This window comes from Odontesthes bonariensis, chromosome 22 (assembly GCF_027942865.1).
Source record: "Odontesthes bonariensis isolate fOdoBon6 chromosome 22, fOdoBon6.hap1, whole genome shotgun sequence".
NCBI classification, from domain to species: Eukaryota; Metazoa; Chordata; class Actinopteri; order Atheriniformes; family Atherinopsidae; genus Odontesthes; species Odontesthes bonariensis.
In genome coordinates this window covers 8,773,870-8,797,657 of record NC_134527.1, presented here as the reverse complement: position 1 = coordinate 8,797,657, position 23,788 = coordinate 8,773,870, and the positions used below count along the sequence as shown (strand labels likewise).

Sequence of the window (23,788 nt, the reverse complement as noted above, 5' to 3'; positions counted from 1 at the left end):
AAAGGCTTTACATGAATTGTGCTTAAAAATGTGGGAAGGGGGCCGCAACCACCCCCCACTCCAGGAGCAGACAGGAAGGGGACACAGACCCTGGTAACCAGCAGCCCCCATGGATCAAGGAAGTCAGAAATCGGGCACACCATCACAGAAAAGCCATGCTACAGCCCAGAGGACAGCATAGGAAGGCACAGCCATGGAGCAAAGGAGCCAGGGAACCAGGGGTGACAGGCCAGGGTCCCATCAGGCAGCGGCCGCCCAGCTTGCGTGCTCAAGAACCACACCTCCACCCGGTAGATGGCCTGCCCAAGACGACTGGGCCACCCAAGGCAGCCGGCCCCAGTGGGACAGCACCCACCCCGATGCCCAAGGCGAAGCGTCCCAGGACCGAAGTAGTGTCCATCCACAAGAACAGCGGGAAGGGGTGAGGAGGGGGCAAGCAGATTTTGGTGGTTTGGCTAAGAAACTGAGCATTCCACATTGACTGATCGCCAGTTATTCTCCTTCAGTTTCCCACACAGATGACTGTACAGTATAACTCTGTATCAACAGTGTGAGACTAAAGATGGAAGTCATAGCACACAAATGAAAGAATGTTGAATGTTGATCACTGTGGTTATGGTTGTGTTCTTGAGTACACAATCTTCCACTCAAGATCACCGTTTCTTCACTAAGGCATAGCCCTTTGCTCTGTCTGTAAGTTTAAAGTCCTCAGTAACCCTATAAGTGGTCAGAATAAACCTTGCAGGGAGCATTCCAAGTCTAGCACGAGCACTGAGAACGGTGTATTACTGCACAAGGCGGCTACTTTGTGGGGAATGCGATAGTGGCCTAATTTAAATCTGCTTTAATTTTTCTTGTTATAGGCACAGTGTCTGAACTTTGATCTTGTAATATATAAGGGGGTCTGCTGGCTGAGCAACTAATCTTTCATCTCTTTAATAGATTAGACAGATTGAGGGCAAAGGAACATTTTGTTGTGTTCATATCTATTTATGTGCTTTAAGTGGCTGCGCAAAAATGTTCAAATTGAACATAAATTTTGAACTAAGTAATTAAAAGTCAGCATTTATTCATGTAAGAGGTGATTAAATTCTCAAAGCGATTGCTTTGGTTGCTAGTAGGTCGGCTTGCACACCTGCACTCTGCAGTAATACTCCCCAACAAATAAACTGATGGAAGTGTGTCTTTTCTTGACCACATCAGTGACTTTCTACCAACTACACTGCACACTACAAACTGTTCACCAACATTTTTGGCACATTTGCCAGCGGAAGAACAGAACAGCCAGTGCTACCTTGTTGATCATGTAGCCTGGCTCTGAGATTTTATGGGATAATATTCATGTCTGTTTTGCTATTGAGACAACAGAGACACAGCTCTCCAACAAGGTGATGAAATACAGCAATACTCTCAGCACTTCTAAGTAAATCAATCCTATGATCCAACCAGCTGCCGACTACTAAATTAAGTAATTTAGTAGTTGGCTGGTGGATCTGTGAGTGGTTGTGCATGATTGCTGACAACTAATCCAATCATTAGAGACCATTCACCAATCCTTGGTAAAACAGTCTCTGTAAGTTTGCCTCATCGTCAACAAATTGCCAACCCCCAAGTGAATGAAAATATGCATTTCATTCTGTAGATCATTCTGGTTTCTAGGCCAGTGTGACTGATGCCAAAAAAAACTAAATGGTAAAGAAAGATTTATTTATTGTTGTTATAATATAATTGAAAGCTTATGGCAGTTGGAAGCACAACTTGAAAATAAATGTTTAAAATAAGCTGTTGAGAGGATGCAGCACGAAGAGAAAGAAAGAAATGAGAAGAGACACACTGAAACCCAGACAAAAGTTAGAAAAGAATTCTCTCTAGAGAGATACTTTTTTCAACAGACAACCTGCAGGAGTGGAGGACCGCCCTCCAGGGCCGTTTCTAGCTTTGTGGGGGCCCTAAGCAAGATACCGTTTGGGGGCCCCTAGTTTGTCAAACTACAATGAAGAGATTCCTAACCATTTAGATGGAACACTAAGATCTATTACACTTTATGAGCAAAACAGGCTAGAGTTTAAATTAAACATCTTAAGTTGAAGCACTCAGGCAAGTTAAACAAATAAGAATATGTAATACAAAGAAAACAATAAATAAAAGATTTTGAGGTTTTTTTTAATATTAAACTGTAATGTACAGCGTCCCTTTAAAGATTGTACTCAATTACAAAGTAGATAGATACTTTATTGATCCCGAAGGAAATTCAAGCATCCAGTAGCAAGACATAAAGCAATAAAAAATGTTTATACAATTATAAGCACTTTAAAAACTATTTAAGAATTTAAAAAAACTATTTAAAAAACAGTTTAAAAATCTAAAGTGACCAGTGAAATAAGACCAAAGTGAAATATAAAGTGACCAGTGAAATACAGAAGCGCCATCACTTAAAGCTGTTGTACATCCTGATGGCCAGAGGAACAAAAGAGCTCTTGAAGTTGTCACTTTTAAGACGTTTCTGCATTTATCTACACATTGTACTAGTTAAAGTACAATGTAACAAGTAACTAAGAAAAATTATCCACTGCCACAATATTCTAAAATAATCAACAGGATGCCTAATATTTGTATATCACTTAAAAAACTAACAGTAGAACACTTCTAATAAGAGGCCTATAAATAACACACCAAACTTAATAAATGAATCCTAAGTAATGCCAAAATCGTGTCAAATAGCTGAGAGACAACTTCCACTGAACAATGACAGAGCAGGACAACAACATGCCTCCCTCCCTGCTAGAATCTGAATAAACGGGTCTGCAGTCAGTCAGTCATTCCCATGGCAGGACATGCCTTACCTTTGTCCTCGGGTAACTTTGAAGACTGTACCATTCAGGAACCATTGTACCATTTCAGGAAGGGGGGGTATAGATAAGGTAAACACATGTAATTTGCCCGAATCGAGTAATAGGGCACACAATTAAGAAAAACAACGCTGGGCCTGTTCATGACTAATTTATATAATTTCTTTAATGTAATAACAGTGGCGGCTCCTCCATAGGGGCGATTTGTGCGACGCACTACCAAACACGGAGTTTTTTCTTTTTTTTTTTTTAATCTAGTTGCTAAGGTGGGACTGATCTGCTGTAGGCAAACTGGTTGTATATGTCATTGTCCAATCAGATTAAGGTCGCGCCTGGTGTTGCTACGCCCATTTTGTGCGATTTCGGTCAGGGTCGAATTTGCACCAGGAAGCTCCCATTGACATGAATGGGACCTCGGTTTTTTTCAAAAATCCTGCTCCCAATGCATTCTCTATGAGAGTTTATGTGCTCGCACAAACGACGCACAACGTGCTTTCGTCATGTGTCTGTTGCGCGGGACCATGAACATTCTACTTGTTGTTGTAACATTGTGGTTTTCAATAAAGAAAAAAAAAAAAAAAAAAACATTCTATGAAGAAGATGGCGAGTGTCGAGTGCAACAATACGTTAGTGTTTCTGACAGAAGTGCCCTTTAGTTGTCGTACTAATGCGGAGAAGGAAGTTTGGAAGAATTTTGCGGGATGTTCGAGCTCGCCTTGCGAGGCAAAGATGAAACCCAGGGCTCCACCAACCCTGCTATTTTTCCAGGTAGTTTTTGATGTAGCTAAATAACTTACCCTTTTGTGCTCAATCATTGACTTGTAATGATTTAAATCTTTAATATAATGTTGACAATGATAGCAGAATGTATAATGACACATTCATTGTTTATGGTGCAGTATTATATTTAAAAAAGAGAGAAATCTCACATAAGTAAGCTGCACTTAACCATGTTTGACAACTGGTTATACTTTTCTAAGTCATATTTTCCAAAACTTCCATAAACACTTGACTTGGATTTATATGCTATCATTTTAATTAGATTCTGTAGAATGAAAATTGAATGAATCTTATCATTAAGAGCTTATGTGTTTACTTATTTCATAGAATCCTGGAACAATATGAGGAAAATAAATAAAAAATGGTTAAGGTGTAATATTAACTGATTGGCAAATTATTAAAAATTATTACAATAAATTATGCTACCTAGACAAATATACCTCAGTCCTATGGACTTTTATGGTACTTATGGACATAACGGGGGGGAAATTGCAGAGTCACTTTGGTTATTTGGCAGACCAAATAACCCCTCGACTCTGCGTTGTGTTTATTTAAAGAAGACAAGGAGTTTCTGGACGATCAGACATTTTATTTCCTGTGTGGGAACATAACAGGTTTGCATCAGTGCAATCGGTTCAGCTTCGCACAGCACACTCTGATGCAGCTTTCGCAGACTGGAAATTGCACTACCTAAAAAAAATGTCAGGAGCCGCCACTGTGTAATAATATAATATATTTAACAACCTTAATTTTGGGGGCCCCCGCCAGGTACTTGGGGCCCTACGCGCTCTGCGTACTCTGCGTATGCGGAGCGGCGTGCCTGCCGCCCTCCAATCATGTTAGAAACAAAACTATCATCCTGCTGGCAGTACTGAGATTGGATCAAGACAGAGGTAGATTAAGAGAAAGGGGTTATTTGATGGATCAATATGTATGGTGTAAGAAACAAAGGGTAAAATACTGTAAGGTGAAAGAAAAGGACAGCTGGCAAATAGAAGGTGGAGAAAGAAACACTAGATAAATAGAGTGAGAAGACAAAAATCCGACACTGGTACACCAGTATCTCTTAAAATGTAACTCCTTTCCTTTATTTGCACTTCACAGTGCATGCCGCATTGAACGCTCACATATTATGGCAGATGTTTGTTGCTAGATTTTGGACACTACTTGGATGTAACACTGTCATGGTTACAAGCCAGATGCTCGTAATGATTTGAGTCACAAAAACATCTGCAACAAACATTTTTGGATAAGTGGTGCATGTTACAACTGATATATCTTTACACAAAATGTTATAACAAATATAGGTCACACGTTCTAATCTAAAAAAAAAATCTACTTTGAATCTGCTTTATTCTCCAATGTATGCATGAATGATACTGTGACTTTAACTCTATTATATACTGAACTTCCCTTCCAATTGTGGTAGTCTTACTTTTGATTTTATTGCAAATCTATGATGCCAATGCAAAGCCATAAAATACACACCAAGCTTCTTAATGTATTCCTACTATAATTAGACCGAGCAGTTGTAAATTTGAAGAATATTTAGTATTTTTTTAAATCATGCTGCTCAGTCATAAGAGGAGATGAATCTGAGTGTTTTCAAAACCACTCACTCTCGCCTAGTCAGAAAATCCCATTGAGTTGCAGCTATGTTTGCACCTAAGCTGTTAACGACAGCCGAGAGACAGTTGCAAGGCATGATGGTCTTCACTACAGTTGAGAAATCAAATAGCTATAGCTACAAAATGGCTGATAATATATTGCACATTCGTGAATATCCCAAACACAACAATATGAGAACCAGAGTGCAATAACATTGTGCTAACTATACCGCCTAGCTTTTAATCTAATATCAGGTAAACTAATTTTGTCATCACAACCCATTTGTCTTCTCCTTTGTACCAGTTGCCCTTTACATTTCTTTGTCTCTCTCCTACTCTATGTGCTCACATAATATGCTGTGTATTAATACAGAAAAATTACCCATTAAGCTCATTCACATGTTTTGCTATTTATGTTGTCAGGCAGCAAAATTAGCCCAAAATTGTTACTGAAACGCAGCCCAGTAAGACTACATGTTAACCTGCAGTCCCTAATTATTCATCTCAAGATTGTTACTCTGCTCTGATAAAATCCAGATTTTACAACCACAGCATCATCTGACAAAATGACCAACCAACAATTTAAAGACGTCTGTGCGGTGATTTCGCTATACTTACATGCACAATGATATTGAGGAGGGGAAGTTGGAAGCAACAGAATTTCTCAGATATTTTCTCACACAGTTCACAGCTTCTTACCAGACCACAAGGACAACCCTGGGCATGTGTGAGCGGCTCACAGCCACTGCGGCTCTTGATGGACTACAGATGTCTGTCCTAAAATTTGCAAGATTTGTCATTAGTTGATGCTTTGGGGGAAACAAGTCTTGAGGTGTTGTGTCATGAAAGGAGCCAGATGTGGCGTGAGAAAATTGACGTGAAGTGTGACATTCCCTAAAATCCATATATCTATTAGCTAGGATATGCATACGCAAACATTCAGGCACACTTTAAGTTCCTTCTGATTCTCACTTACCTGTGAGGCATGATCTGAGTTCACATTTCTTTTTCTTTGTGTGTATGCAACATAGGAGAGAATAGAGGTAACACGTGAGACTATTTTGTTTTCAGTAAATGTTCTGTTTACAACATCTACTAGATAACGTGAACTGATTTAATGTACATTTATTTCATTTCTTCCTGTGTGTATATGAGTGAGTCTGTGAGGAAGGCCCAGAGAAGCAGATGGGAACAGCAGCTGTACTGCCAAAGCTATTTCATGACTCGATACCCAACAATAAATGCAAAAATGAATGTCTTTAATCTGATCCACAAAAGGCCCACACGGAATTCATGAAATTTTATGGAAAATATATGTAAATACATATTTATTTTTTTATTTTTTTATAATGCAAAGTCATTTTAAAGTATTCAACACTGCTCAGCCCTGCACTTATTGTAATTGACAGGAGTAGTAACCAGGAACAACTTCTAATTAATCTAAGAACTTTAAACAGTTTACCAAAAAAGATAACTTGTTTCTTGGATAGGTGTAAGCATGTTATTACCATTTTTTCATCCCCACATTAATAGTTTTAATTTCACTATCACCAAAATCATGCTCTCTGAATGTCAGAGATTTAGATGAGAGAAGTAAGGAGCTGATCTCATTCAAGTCGACAACTCAGGAAAAAAGAAGCAATCACATATTCTGCCGTGTGACAAGGCTGGTTCCTAAGCAACCTTAAAATAAGGCTAATATTTTCTTACACGCAAATTTTGAAAAGTTGTGAAAGAGCAACAAACACCTCAAGCTCAAAATAAAGTCAGAATAAAGCAAATTCAGAGATTTGTATCGAGACTGTGTTATATTTGCAAGACAATAGTTGCTTAAAACATATTAAAAGGCAGAAAATTGTTTTTCACTGAGTTTTGGAGTTGTATAATTTTCTTTTAAGGATTTTAGAGACATTCCGTGACACAGAGGGATTGAGTATTTATGGCAATCATAAGTTGATTCTACTCGTATCACTGGATCATTACAAATAGGTCAGTTAGAATGCATCAGCTCCCACCTAGCTAACTGTCCTGCCTTAATCACGGAATTAGTCTTGGTTGGCAGAATTTGCAGAGCTTGGGCTGTTTAAGTAAACTGCAGAGGAGTAATTAGAACAAGATAAAGTGGATTGATATTGTGAAGAATGAAGCTGAAATGCTGGACAAACACAGACCTGGCAACACATTGAAAGACCAAGTTAATAATCTCGTACTGTGCTGTCACGGGATTGTATGTGCATGTACTTACTGGAGTACATTTTACAAGAAAGCCAGCAGAGCATCGTGGGGGTTCAAGGGCTGCACATTGACTCAAAGATCTTAAGTCTGAGGAGCAACTACTGTGAGTCAACGCTAAGTGGATGGGTGGATTTTGACTGACAACATAAGTCTCTTCCTTCCCTGCTGGTGTGCTCGCATTGCCCTGATATCTTTGCTGAATCCTCCCCAAGACTTACCGGCCATGAGAATGACAGTAGCACAATTTGCCAGAGTTGATAACTTATGTCAAAGCTGAAAGGTGATCTATTGACCTAATATCTACAGAGAGCTTTTGTGATTTCAGTTAAAACAAGCAGCGTTGGATCTTGTGTATTTCATTTGAGCTGATCTGAGATCTGTGTATCAGGTTGTTTAGCAGTCTTGCCCAGCATCCGAAAGCACAGACCAATATTTATTTGTCCTATGAGCTCTAATTTAATTCCTTTGGTGATGGTGTTAATAATTTGTGTTTGACTGAATGGTTAGTGACTAACTTTTTCTGCAATATTACATACTCATATAGAAGAGTTAGGCCTGCTTTACTTAGACTCTAAATAATACCTAATAGTACAGAAATAAAACAACTGGTTGGAGTTGGGGTAAGAAAGTTTGGAGTCCTCTTTAGCCTGCACTGTTTTAGCAGACAATTGTGCTTCCCCCTGAGCTACAGCTGCCTCAGTGTGAACTGTGAGCCCAACTCACATTGTATTCATGAAGTTAACTTCCATGTGGAGGATTATACAGATATGAAACCTAAAAGGTACAAATTGTTTGATCACAATGTCTTAAAATTAAAAACATAGAGGAGTAACACACAATCCGTCAGTGATGGATCATTTTTAAAAACAATTACAAACATGCTGGTCTCTGGCCAGTTTGCTATCAGATTAACTTTGTCTTCACTGATGTGAGGCATTTATTTTTCTTTTAAACCCCTGCATAATATTTCAGCCTGGAGACAGAGGACTTAACACTTTGGAAGCTGGAAAGACAGGTTCACAGAACTTATCAGCTTACAAATGAAAAATAAATATAGAAATGAATGGATAGAAATTAACTGATTGGCAACCATGGGGAAAAAAAACAAAAAAAACAAAAACACTCATCAAGATTCAAAAGCACGGATGATTCTATTGTTTCAGTAAGGGTCCATTATAACTGGTTTTATAACTTTGGTTTTCTGTGTTTTTCTAAAAACCCAGTTCAAATCTCATGAGTGAGGTCAAGATCTATAATCAAAATGTACTTTTCTAACCTGTTTGAGGACACTCACACAAGACAGTCCCACACTGAGAGGAGGAGGGCTGTATCTGGGTTCAGAGTGTCTTCTGTCCCCAGAGGCTTATGTGACTCACCAGCAAAGTAACTTCAACAAGTTGAAGGTTGAGTTGAATTGTGTTTGGAAAGACAAGCCGATTTCCTTTATTTACCCAAGAAATAAAGGGACAACATTTTTTTTCTCTTTTTTTCATCACTTTTAACATGTTAGTAAGTGATACATTTTGATTAGAACTTTATTTATTTATTTGTATCATGTGCTTTTATGGTATTATAATTCATATATTTAATTTCAACCATATGTTGACTGGAAGTCACATTTCTTAAAAGACTAGATCATTGTTTGCCATTATGGAAATCTTACAAAACTAGATCATATAAACTAAGCTGAGTTTTCCACACTAATCTATAATTCAGTCCACTAAATAACCTGTCATAACAAAGCTTCTGGTACAAATACCACTAACGCTCAATTTGTAAAATGTTAGACAGACAGCATTCTGGTACAGTATTTTGAAGTAATTACTTCTCTGATTCTCCACATTTAAGTCCATATTGTTAACCATCCACCATTCCTGTGTTCTTTTCCCACCTCTCTTTGTCAGTTTCTCAATGTGTTGCATTGATCTTCCCTTTTCCTCAGACGATTTACTCACCTTGCCTGTTAGCCCTATAAACCTAAATTTGTTAGGCACTGAAAAGCTCTAAAGTGGAGGAAATGACTTTACTTACTGGAGTGTGAAGCGGGACAGATGCATATAGCATACAGCCCACAGCACACCGTCTGAGAGCAAAGACTCCTCTCACTTTTTAGTGTTAGTTTCTTCTCACGTCCTCTTTCACTCATTGTGGAAATTGATCTTAATGTTCCTTAAAAAACATTGCAATGTATTAAAGGATTGTGATGCATTATATCCAAATTGAAAGAACAGTAATATCTTAATATCTTTGCTGTCTTGAACACTGCCAATGCACATCTTACAGACAATAAAAACAAGCTACACTGGTTAGCTGTAACAAGATAAATGACATCAGCGATATTTACCAGGTTTAAAACAACAGGGATGAAGCAAAGATTTCTCATTTTTCTGAATGCCTGTTTCCTTGATACCATGTCACCTTCTCTGATGACACCAAAGTCAGGAAGGACTAAGGTGCTGTTTACACATACCCGGGTATTTTGATAAACGCATATTTTCTAACCTTCGTTTGCAAAAAAAACTAGGTGCACACAGCCCCGTTTTTAAAAAAAAACACGTCTACATTGATCAGCATAAAAACGCTATCAAGAGCTGTTAAATTACGCCAAGCCTGACGGTGGCAGTGTTAGAACAATGAGAATTCCACACAAGCCAATCAGAAGCCTAATAGAGAACCGCTGACAGGAAGAACTTCCGGATCCTTTTCAAGAAGAAAATATGGCGCCAGGCTCATGTGTGTGGACTGATAGCGAGACTGAGCTACTTTTACACGTTGCGCTGGACTGTAAAACTCCTAAAGCCGTGAAAAATGTCTTTGTTGTTCATACATTGTATGACTGTAATTTTCAAAATCACACAAGCGAGTATAGCTCTCAACAACAGAAATGCTGCTAGCACCTCCATGCTTGCCAGATAAACAATGGACGGAGAGAATGGCGTTTTCACGCATAGGGGCGGGGCTCTGTACTATGACGACAACTCCTCATTCCATTCCCAAAACTTCGTTTTTGTCTCTTTCAACCAGTTTACACACAAACGCTAAACGGAGTTTTTAAAAAATCTCCACTTTTGCCGGAGTTTTTTTTTTAGCTTCGTTTTCGGAGGAAAAAACTCCGTTTGTGTATAAACGAAAGGCACAAACGAAGGGAAAGGTCTTCATTTTTACCTGGGTATGTGTAAGCAGCACCTAAGATGCAACAAGAAACGGAGAAAAGAGAGCAGGTGTCCACACTAGGCCTTTTTAACGGCAGACATTTACATTTGTCTGAGACATCAACAGTTATGGCTCAGTTTTATGTGTTGTCCTATTAAACCATGTTGGTGGCATGGAGTGATACACCAGTGCATTTCCTGACATGACCTATATACTGCAAATGCTGTGAAAAGGAAATCTAAAACTCAGCTGACTTAGGAAATTCCCAAGATTACTATGTGTGAGGACAGTCTGCATCACTTTTACACAGCAGGTCAACCTGCTCCCCTCCGGAATACCCTGCTCAGATCTAGCAGTGAAAGTAGTATATTGTCCACCGGCCTTTATTGTGAGATAAAAACACATACATGTCCATTTTAGTTTGATCACTTTAGTCTAACAATATTGCCGGACGATGATTACAATCAAATGTAATGAAGCAAAACAAATATTTGTGATTCCATGGTCTTTCATTTAATTTATATTGAATATAATGTATAAAAAATACATATTTGTAGATAACCAATGCCACATTTGCTGAAGTGGCTTGTTTCCAATTAGAATAGAAAATCAATATCAATGTTGAACTAGTGTTAACACAATATAATTATATCAAACTGAACTCAATCATTCTCCTTTAAATCTAAGTAAAGCAGCATAAATCTATGTTCTTAGTTTGTCACATTAAAGAAAAATGTGATCGTAATCAATTAGCCAAAGAGTGATTAAAACAATCACCCAGTAAACATGATTTGGTCTCAACTTAAGAAAATGAGCAGTGCTCTCTGCTCCCGGGCATTGGGGTCATGTCTGCTGAATATCTTGATTAACAGATCCCATGCAGCTCGCATAATAGTACATGACTTGATTAAACGTACTTCATTTTAAACAAAGCAAAGTGTTGTGATGTGAAAGCACAATTCAAGTAAACAGCCCAAGTTCTGTAAATTTTGGTATCTAGGGAAGAATTTTTGCGATGAAAGCAGAACTGTTATCTAGCTAGTAGCTACTTATGACGTGGGTCAGATTTTGCTCTTCTCAAATACTTGGTGCATCTCATAAATGTGAGTTGAAACAGACCTTAAAGAGCTAAGCATAAAATGGTTGCAGAACTCTTTAGTTGTCCAAATACACAATACATTTTTGTTTAACATTTGTATTTAACTGAATTATCGATAAATAATATAGTATCACATATATTTAGATCAGTGTTCTCAAACTGATCCTTGAAAGAAGCCGGTGTGGCTGCAGGTTTTTGTTCCAACCCCGCAGCATAACAGCTGACTTGTTTCATTCAATCAACTGAACTGGTTAAGACCTTCAGTGCAGACAGTGCAACCATTTAAGTTGATTGAATGAAACAAGTCAGCTGTGATGCTGCAGGGTTGGAACAAAAACCTGCAGCCACACCGGCCCTTTCAAGGATCAGTTTGAGACCACTGATTTAGATAAATGTCAGATTATCATGTATGGTAGCTATACACACACACACACACACTCAATAAATATAATTTAATTCCAAAACAATAATTTGTTATTATGTACACAGTAATGTTTCTTTAAACCACTGATCCATGTTGCTCCCAATGTACAGCATATTACATTAAATCGCTTTTGAATACAAGGAAAACTAATCTGACTCTCTGTTTTTAAGATTATATGATAAATAAACAAATTAGATTAAAAGGACTTTCAAATGTAGCTATGTATTATAGAGCACGGTAATCCACACAGTGATTTTCATTCTGACTTAGAATAGAAACAGCCAGGGTCCAAAAGCCTTTTGAAAAAAGTGCAATGGAATACAAAATGATTCTATTTGCAGATCCAATATGACTCTGCAATATTCACTTTTAAATGTCATTCTAATATGGCTTGTTTCATGGAGATTTGTTTAATTTCATAAAATCATGGAGAAAAGTGCAACAAAATATATAGACATGCTTTTTGTAGACAGACAATATACTTTACTCCAAAAAAAAACATTGAAAAGGTTAGGATTCTGTGTGAAACAGAAATGAAAATGAATCCAATGATTTTTAAATAATTTAAAGCTTATGATTAGAGCATAACACAGCATAGAAAATGCTGTCAATGAGAAAATTCATTTTCCTAATAGGGACAGGGGCATGTTACTATTATGCTACATTTTTTTCAGCTATTGACACATTGTAATCGCTGGGAACTTTGGAAGCCAACTACTTTACTCTTTTGAAGAGTTTTGGTCAATCAATTCAGGATCAAGACTCTATTTCGATTGACCGGTGGTCTTGTAAAATCTGCTGAAAGTGGATTGACGTAAGCTCCTTTCTCATATCAGCTGCATCACACTGGCACAAAAAAAGACGCCTTCATTGACCTACTGCCAAAGGAAAAAAACACTTGGTTGCTCCCTAACACCAAACAGGGACAGATCAGCACTACAACAGTTTTTGCATACACACAGCGAGCTGGTGAATTCAGTTGCACTGGGTCCCAGTGGAACTGGGAAGTAGATTTACCATTATTGTGTCCATGTTTAATCGTGTTTTACACGTACTAATTTGGTATTTTTCAATGCACAAATCTTTGTACTGGAGATAGGGGAGAGAAAAAAAAAGTGGAATCAGCGAGTATCTTAACAGAAGGAAATGAGAGCGAAGAAGGGCTTGTATAGTGTGCCCAGAGGAAGCACAGGTCACTGGGTGTGAGGGCGAGAGAAAAGAGAGGAATACAGAAAGTGAGAAAGACGGTGAGAGAGTCTTTGTTTAGTGCCGTCAAGGGAGGGACAAGTCTTTGTAGGACAGGAAAACTATTAATCTCTGAGCTCAGGGAGGGATGAGTTAAAACATGGCCGGATAGAGGATGAAAACAAAAAGAAAAAAGAGACATAAGGGACGAAGAAATGGAAGATCTCAACAGAGAGTGAGAGGAACATTTGAGGCACAGGAAAGAAGGAAAGTAAAAGGTTAATTAAAAAAGGGAGAAGAGGTGTTGAATGGGAATAACTGTTATATGAGGAAGTGGAGAGGATGATATGGAAGAAAGGTGGGCAAGAAGCAAGGCCTTACTGACCAAAGTTAGGCTTGAGAACTTCAATATACTCCAAAACTTCGCCATGAGGAGCAACAGATCACACAAGTGGAAAAAAGAAAGGAGAAATGGAAGCAGAAAAGAAGGACGGGGAGCCAAGATGAAAGTTAAAGGAGAAGGATAGATGAGAGAAATCAGGGGAAAACACAGTGAACACAATGTACAAACCCAGCCGCAATTTTCAAAAAATAGAAAATATTTATACGAATTAATTTGAAAAACAAATGTATCAATTATCAAATTGCTCTCTACTTGAAGGGAAAGGGAAACCTGTTGCAGCAAAAGAAGAGATAACTACATGCATACATGCAGGAGTGTTTCAGCGGGGTTGCCATGTTGCTTGAGTAGAACAAGCTATAGAAGAAAAACAGGGAAATGATGTATTGTGTACAACTATAGATTTTAGAATCATTTTATTATAGTTGAAGTTGTAGCGGCTTGCTTTGGACCAAAGCATCTGCTGCTGAAATCGTTTACTAAATACATGTAATTTAGGGTGAAATCCACATAGAGTTTAAACTTTCATCAAGAACTATAAATGACAGGGAATATATAGAAGTTATTTTAAAGATGGATTTTGTAACGTTGGTCTCCTTTTCTTCTTCTATTGACTCCAGATCAGAGAAGATGCAATGGTGACTTGCGTCCCATCTAGTGGTACAAAGAGATATCACAGAAAAATCCATGCAGTCTTGAAACTCTTTCGGTTAAATATCTCATCTGCATTGTATGTTGACGTTTTTTATACCATGTCATAGATATGGACAATTCCAAATTTACCATTCGCTGTAGTTGCATTATTGATGCTTTTAACATTTCTTTTCTACAGAGAGCACCTTTTATTACCAACCATTACAGAAAACATACTGAAGCCTCTCAACTTCTTCATTCCCACAATAAAGTATAAAAACATGTCATAGGAAATCTGATGTTTATGGAAGATAATAAGCATGCACCAGGCACATTTTAAATAAGTTTTTCCTTCGTATGAAATCAGTGTTGCTACGTTTAACATCTAATGTCAGCTGTATATCGTTTAAACTGGAGAAAACCTGTGGAAAAATCTTTGAAAACCCCCCCAAAAAAAAGGTAAAAATAAGATTTAACGAGTTTCTGCATCAGTCCTCTTTCACACTTCCTGAGTTTCTTAGAAAAATATACAAACTCGGCCGCATTGCATTGCGGTGACTCAGTTTTGTGAAAGAGGGGGAACATCAGTTTTACATCTCAATCATGCCTGATTTACAATGGCTCCACTCTGTGAGGGATTCTGCACCTGCAAGTAATATCCTTTAAGTGAATATTCTGCTTGGATTTGTGTGTGTACAAGTGGAGGCGTGTGTTATCCACAGAGGAGCAGGAGTGTCAGTGTGTGAAAGGTGGTGACAGTGTAAAACAAGTAGATTAGCTTCAAGGGTCTCTCTCCCTGCCTCGTCCTTGCTCACAGATGTGTCACTGAAGTAAAAAGAAAGAAAAAAGAGGGTGATGAGGCAAGCAACAAGAAGACTTCTTGGCAATGAATCAGGCTGATGATGGAAACTGTTGCTTTTTTGGAGTGTCAGTGTTCAGGTTGCTCAGATGGTGTACTTGCAGTCAATCTCAAAGCAAGAAGGAGGAAGAAATCAGCAGTGCTTCTGAAAAGCAGCCACAGAGCCAGACAGCCTGGAGGGTACTCAGAGTGACAGAACATTAATGAAATAGAAAAGAGATGTATTATTAGATGAATTGGTGAAGAGCATAAAGGGGGAGGGCTGAGAGATTTGAGGTTTGGGGTTAGAAAGAATGATGTACATGTACACTTAATATGAACAGAGGAATAAAGAGGGAAAAAAAGGCTTGGGAATGGAATATATCTACAGATGAGCCTAGATATTAATAGAATAATGGTTGGACATTGCATGAATGGTGAGAATTAGGCATGGGTGACTGTAGACAAACAAATATGAACAGTGACTGACAGTTGAATGACTAATTAAATATCTTCTTAGACTATGTGGTTCGAAACCAAACATTTTGACTAATCCTAAATCCTATGACACAAATTGTTTGGAATCAAAATAAAAGGTATAACACACAAACATAACATTTTTACTGTTCCTGTATGACGTTCTAATTGTTTATTTGTTACAGAATCCCTGATGAGATTTTGCTAAACCCGTGTGAGAAACAGCATAAAACAAACACAACCAGCGAGATTGTTTATTTAGTTTATATATATGTAAAAGAGCATATGCATAACTTCAATAAGGAAGATTTGGTCTCATTTTCTGGTGTTGGGACTTCCTAGTGTACCTCCCACTACGCTTTGTTACTCCCATAACTCACCTCATTCTTTATTTAGACGTCACAACTCTGGTTCAATGGCCTACCTGCTGCTTTCCGAGATAATTAGTCGTCTGATCTCCATTCTTTAAAGCTGTCTTCTGTTGTGTCTCTTACCCTCAAGGGTTACTTTCATGCAACCTGTGTCTGCCACCTCTTATCTCTGCTCATCTACCACCAGTGTCTAGACTCCAGGGGGTTGGGGTCCTATATTATACCCTTTCTTCTGCCATGTCACCACTCCACCAAGATTATGCAATGGAGTCTGATCCTCAAACATAATTGCTTCAAACTGATCTCCTCCTCATTGAGGTCGGGTTGTGTAAGATATTTATTAAGCAATCAGTGTCTTACCTGCAGCTGTCAGAGTGTTCTTAGTTTGGAGAATCACAGAGGAATTCTGACTTGGGTACCAAGCAAACACCGACTCAACACTGTGGACCATCAAACAGCCATCTAAAACAACTCAAACCTCCACAACGTATGAACAATATTTAAAGTCATTTAGTGTCAGACCGCTTTTAAATTGTTTTCTCAACCCAAGAATACGTTGTTGGGCTTTATTATATGCATGGTGGCTGCCCTATGCATCCCACCAGTGATCTGATGTGACTCACATTTCTTCCAGTCTGATCACAAGATAGAAGTCCGAAAAAAATTGTTAACAGCCTGAAAAAGCACGCTTACCCCTTTTTCTTATTTTTTTGCATAAGCAATGCTCTGCAGCCAGCAATTTAACATGTCTCACAGAAGGCCATCAGCTGTGATTAGCAGTCATCGTGCACGCAATGACCTGTAGCAACACAGACATTTTTCAGTTGAAAACTGTCTGATGCAACAGAGGTACCGTCTAAAAAAAATCCCAATGTATGGCCTTTGCTCAAATTGCTTTTAGCGTTAATTTTTGAGATTTGCTCATCTGTGGCTCCCATTCAGAGTAGCTGTTTGCTCCCTGCAAAAGTTTCTTCCAGATTCTCTGAGCTTTGACCTCAGCCTACTCAAGGTGAGATCCTGACGACTCATGAGTCCTTGATACGGCTCCACTTATACTCATGTAAAACTAAGCATCTCAGGCTGAATGAACTTACTACCAAGACAAAAGTATGACAGTGAGCCCATATTAAACTTATTAACTCATTTACACTAACTGTCACTAAGCAATCCTCTAAATACTGCTGTTGGGTCTAAATGGTATTACAGATGGTCTGACACACTAATCGAGCCACATGATTTTTTTCATGGTAGAAAATGACAACAAGCTGATGGGCTGTCCTACTTGATGCAAACGAGAACACAGTTGGCTTGTGACAAAATCTTCATTAAATATGTAATATGATAATGTATTCTGCTCTCGATGTCTTGAGCCAGAACATTCCTTTGAATGAACATTTGTCTATCTGACAAGTTGAATTTTAATTCTGGACACACAGTGCACATTGCCAAACCCCAGAGAACATGAAGGAAACAAGAAACTTCTGTTGGACAGAAACCCCTCTATTTGGCTTTTGTAACAATGTGTAGAAAATTATTATCCAAGCTTTTGAATTAAAGAGCATTTTATAATCAAGCTACTTTTTTCTATGGCCGCTTTATTACGAAAAAAGAAAATTATATAATTCCACTAGTTAAAAATAAAACCCGAGCTGTGAATACTTTCAGCAAAGTACCAGTCTCCATAAAGGCCGGGAGAGAAGGAAATGATTAAAGGATGATGATCTGGTGCCACTTGATGGAAATGATTACTGATTGTCTGCATCACAGTCTGCACATAACATTTCTTATTGTCCCTGTGTGCTGAACATTTGTCAGTTTGGCAGACTTTCTCTTGGGCTGCATCTTCCAACGCAACATTGTTTTGAAGAATTATTTTCGACAGTTTTGCTTTAGCATACATCGGGGAGTTTATTGGAGATGAGACACTGCAGAGGCAGTTTAGTAGAAGAGTGCAAATATGCCACTGTTGAAATTTAATGTCTCAATCCAAGCTCTAATGTCTTGGGGCAAAACAATGAATCCCCTACCAATTTCAATAATGCTCCTCAGCAACAAAGCAGACTAGTGGATACGTGGACATTACTGCTTAATGTCTGCTTGTGTTTGTTATCAGTTCATTCTTACATCATTCCAAAACCGAGCACAAGAAGGCATTTTTGAGATGCCATTAACAATTATTATTTTTTGTTTTGTTTTATTCTATTCATTTTAAACATGTTAACAAGAACATAACAATGACTTATACTACAGAGAAGTAAAAATAGTTATCTTACTAAATAACATAACATGTTCAAAAGGGAATAGGAAGATGCATAAACTTATTAAATCCCACCCATTCTCCATAGTTAATAACTAAGGAGCTTCAATTCATTTTTCTTCCTGTCAATGTTCAATACTCCTATCTTATATTTACATATATTTGCACATATACTCATATGTACATACGTAGAAACATATATAGACATAATTAGATACACGCATACATTGATGCAAGGGATACATGAGAATATAGATGGTGTGAACACCAGCTCACAAACCTTCCTCGTTCCTTCAATTCAATTCAAATATGGTGAAACCAGAGAGCAGTAGAGAACATGGAGTGGTTTGTGGTTCAGAATGTGTTTGGCTTTGCTAAAGACTAACATGCTTCTTGAAACTTTGTTATGTATGAGATTTCAATCATATTTTATCGTCTATTATCACACCAAGAAACTTATTTTCACTTTCAATATCCACACCGTCTATCTGTATCTGTACTTGTGAATTTTCTTTTTCATTCCAAAATGAAGGCTAGCCGCAGATTCAACATGGCAGACTCAAAAGGTGTGGCCAATCGCTCATCAACCGTCCAGATCCAGATATAAGGCTCTCCTTCCTGGGCTCTCCCTGTTCGCCAGCCAAGCTGCATGTGTAGCAAGGTGGGCATTGACGCTCCTTTCCCATCACGTTACGTGCGTCATCACGTCACCTGACCTATCAGCTGATCCCACAGCTGATATCATTCAAGCTGAGATGCCGGCTTTTGCGAGCTAGGAGGAAGAACTGATGGTCAACGTGCCTTTCCTCATTCATCCATGCGTGCACTTTGGTCTGCTTTTTGCGCTGCAATCTGTTGCGAAGCTCGACTTGGTGTGCTAACGCTCCCCGCCTCGTACAAGTGTATCTACTGGCTCGGTACCATCATCTGTTTGTTGGTTACCCTGTCATCTACCAAAGTTCCGAAGCTCTCTCCTTCTGGCTCAGGTAGGCCACCCTCATGACGCTAACCGCCTGTTAGGTGTTTAAATGTTGACTCGGTTCTAAACGAGGTTTTATTTTTGTAGCGTGGGTTTATGAATTTCCTCCTGCTCGTCGGCCTGTATTGTCTCCCTCCTCTCCTCCTGCTGCTTTGGAACGTGAGTATAACACTTCAGCTTTCCATCACGCCGTTAGAACTAGTATATTGGCCCAGTTACATCACATTATGCTCTGTATTTGTAGGCGCCTGGGTGTAGCTGCTGATTCCAAGTTCTCTCGGGATTGTTGCTGTTTTGTCCCACCCGGGCAATTGCTTCGACTTCATGCGACGCGGTGCCCGGTCACCCGTTATCACTCTGAAGCTGTTAAGCGGCCCATTGTGGGGCTAGTTCTAGCCTCAACCTGCGCTGGTGGTGCTCGACTGTGGCCGAGTTCAATGTGTGTGTGTGAATGTTAACTATTAGTCTGTGCGAGTGAGTGTCCTGGTATATTGTGGTGAGAGCACGATTCATTTGTTTATTTTGTATATTTCTTTGTGGGATGCTTTTTCCTTGTTTTGACATTTTCTTTTGATTGAGTTGAGTATTTCAATTTGGATTATTTTCCTTTTGTTTGTAACTTCCCTGTGGGTGTGTAGACCTCACACACCAGTGTCCCTGGTAGGGATGTTAACCGATGACCGCATGACCGATGGTTGACCGAAACAACGTCGTCTGGTTAGAATTTTTCTGCCGTCGGTTATAAAAAAAAAAAAAAAAACTAACCTCACTATAAAAACCCTCACTATATCTTTAGAAATGTTATGTGAGCATGAGCCATCCCACGATGGAAGAACAACCGCAGCAGAGCTCAAGTAACGCCCTCCTCAGAGGTCCTCTCTTACACCGGTTGCTACTTGTACGCCGTACATGACGGGTCCTGCCTGTGGGTGTGGTGAGCGGAGAGGGCTTTTTAGAGCTCTTGAAATACCTGGAGCCAAACTTTTCTGTCCCATCACGTCAGACGATCACATCCAGGATCGAGCATCGTTTTGCCAGCAAGAAGGATGAGCTCCTCGCTGAGGTCTCTGCCGTCAACTACGTGGCCATCACCACAGACTCATGGACTGCGCTCACCACCGAGTCTTACGTGACGGTGACATGCCACTGGATTGCCAAGGAGTGGCAAATGAAATCTGCAGTTCTCATGACAAGAAGTATGGCAGGCAGGCACACGGCTGACAACCTTGCTGCATCGGTGTCTTGCTTTGCGCACACCCTGCAGCTGGCAATCAACGACGCCTTCAAGATTTTCGTCCATAGAGTGATATGTGCTGCGGGAAAACTAGTGCGCCATTTCAGCCACAGCACCGTAGCATGTAAGGCATTGGAAGAAAAGCAAGAACAGATGCAGCTGCCGAAACATAAGCTCATACAGTCCTGCAAGACTCGTTGGAACTCGAGAGGCTGCTGGAGCAGCGGTGGGCGGTGATGGCCGTCCTCTCCGACCGCACCGTGACCAAGCTCCAAGATGCCAGAGTCTTGGAGCTCACTGATGAGTACTGGGGAATTATGGGCGAGCTCAAACCCCTCTTAGAAACCCTGAAATGTGCTACAACGGTAATGTCATCCGAGAAGACCGTAGCAATCTCCCACATTTACCCCATCACCTTTAGCATCATCAGGAAACACCTGCTCGTTGCTGCAGATGAAAGGCCTCGGGTGGCGGAGTTTAAGAGGACGGTTCTACGATCACTAAGTGAACACATGGAGGTAAGTTATTTTGTCTATAGGCCTAGTATTTTAATTAAGTAGCCTAATGTCATATAGCCTATATAGTCAATCATTACATATTTAATGATTAATAAAACCAGGCCAGGCCAATATTTTATTAGGCCATTATATTTTAGTCGGCTAGGCCTATATGTTGTTATAAAGAAAAATGATTAATTAATCGCATGTGTTCTGTAGGCATGTTGCCTATGCCTACATGTTATGTGGCTATATCTCATTAACAATTAGGCTAATTACATACATTTTATCCACATTCTTTGTCGGGTTGACAGCGAACGCTTGGTTTCAATGCCAGCGCTGATCGCTTCAGCCCTCGACCCACGGCACAAACACATCCCGTTCCTGTCACCAGCAAAAAGAGAGGCAGTGTTTGAGAAACTCAAGCAACTCTGTGCTGACATGGAGCACGCGATGGGTGAGGACGTGCCTGGTGCCATAGGAGAAGGGGACGGTGCGGTGACAGCAGGCCCGTCTGAAATCAGCTGCAGGGAGAGTGCGATGGCTATGTTACTGGGGGACGACTACAGCACAGCCGATGCCGCGGATCCTCAACTGGAGGTGGACACGTACAGAAAAGACAGCCGCCCTTCACTCGACAGCAACCCACTGGAGTGGTGGAGGGCAAATCATCCGCGCTTTCCTCGGCTGGCGAGCTTGGCAGAGCGCTACCTCTGCATCCCCGGAACCTCTGTACCATCGGAGACTGCGGGACTTGTGGTGAATCGCCTGCACACACGTCTAACTCCGGGGCATGTGGACATGCTCGTGTTTTTGAATAAGAATAATTAATAGCCTAATATAAATAATGGGGTGGGTAAATTGATCAGTTTTTCTTTAGCCTATTTCACACGGTGTTTATGTGTTCATGTTTGCCGTTTTTTAACAATAATAATAAACAATATAAATAAAAAAATATATAAATTATAAAAAAAACAAATGTAGAAATTGTTCTCATCGTTATTGCACCATTCTCACAGTCATTTTGACGTGAGAAGTTAAGTGTTGCGTGTAGGCTAATGCAAATGTATCCTGACGGAAATATTGTGACAACCTTCACTGCCAGCTTGTTAGTGGCTGCGTGTGGACTACGACATAATGAAAATTGTAACACTGTAATGGCAAAAGATACAAGACTAACTTAGCCTACTTGTTGTGATATATTCATCTGAACTTGAATGGCATGACGACAGGAACTTATTGCAAAGGATTTTGTGCAGCATGGGCTACGCCACAGAGGCTGTTGGCATTCGGTAATTTTTTTTTTTAACAAAGTCATTGGTTAACCTACTTTCCTGTAACACTGCCAAATGCACCGTTCTCTGTTTGTGACTTTGTAACGGGGGCTTTTAACAGCCCGAGTTCGGTGCCGAATTTGATCCGTGTTTAAAAAGTACCGTGACTGCGCAGACATGCACAGCCACACATTACGTGCAACGGCGCCCTAATGTGTGGTTGTGCATGTCTGCGCAGGCACAGCAATTATTTTTCTACCCAAAACCTTTATTCCTCCACAAGTACGCCTAGAACTAGTGGTCGATGATTGGGGAAAATGTACAATTCCAAGGGCACAAACTAACATTGATTGTGTGATGGGAGCCTAACCATTCTAAAATGGGGGCATAACTTGTTCCACGAGGCAGAGAAAGACGCACGACAGGACACAGATATCATAAATGGCACTTATAGAATTTTCGGTGACCGACTTTAATCGACTAATGAGGCTCAGTGGTCGGTCAAGACTTTTTTTAAATTTCGACATCCCTTGTCCCTGGCCTGCTGTTGTTACTACTGTCCACCAGTGTGACTCTCGCCTATAGCAACTTCACATGGCCAGTGGCGGTTGCATTTATTTTGTGTTGATTTTGTTTGTCAAGTGGCAGGCCTTTTATTCCCCTCATTTACCCTTGTTCTTCTGTTAACAGGTGCAGGTAATCCCGGAGGGAGGTCCTCTTCCCCCCCTGGTGGTGGGTCCGGTCACGTGGTGTGCAGTGAATTGCAGTGCAGTGTTACCTTTGTGTAAGTGTTCCAGCAGTGAGTGCCATAATTTACCTTCACTTAGTGTGTGCATGAGCACGCGTGTTTGTGTGTACTTACCCAAGGCCTGTACAGGGGGCTTAGTATAGCTCCCCCCTTCCGGGTGCACCTGCCCTGTGTCGAGGACCCTTTACTCGTCTACAGATTTGTGTGTGTGGGTGTGAGCGAGCGTGAGTGTGTGTGCGAGTGGTTGGGAAACATTTTAAGTGTCTGTTTTAATATTTATATGCGAAGATTGTTAATAAAAAGTCATTTTGTTACGGAATTCACGTTTCCTGTTTAATGCAGTAAAACTTGTGTGGGGGTCAAATATAAGGTTCTTGTACAGTCCCTGGGCTGTAGTTCCCAATATTATCCCAGGGTGGTGTTGTCTGGTTCGAAGCAAGAAGAGCTTTGAAATTTGAAGTTTAAAACTTTTCCTGTCCTTACCACCCTGTTACACATGCATTCGCTTCTCGCTTGTTGGTCGCACTTTATGATGTCCGATTCTGATTCTGACGCCTCTCAGGGGCCTCCGATCCGCCATTCTGACTTTGCCAATCCTTCTTCCCCCGCTCCCCTCCGTCGGAGCGCCCGGCTCGCCCCTCACTCTGCTGCCTGCTCCCCGTCATCTGTTCTCCGGTCCAGGGGCATCCGCCCAGCCGCCGGCCTCGGCTCCGATCAGCTCGCTTCTCTCGCAGAGCTTCTCCAATCC

The 23,788-nt window shown here is 40.1% G+C and overlaps 1 pseudogene; it reads left to right on the top strand.

Moving 5' to 3' along the window:
- Nucleotides 1-155: 155 nt before the first annotated feature.
- Nucleotides 156-21,849, top strand: LOC142373318 (E3 SUMO-protein ligase ZBED1-like; annotated as a pseudogene).
- Nucleotides 21,850-23,788: the final 1,939 nt, after the last annotated feature.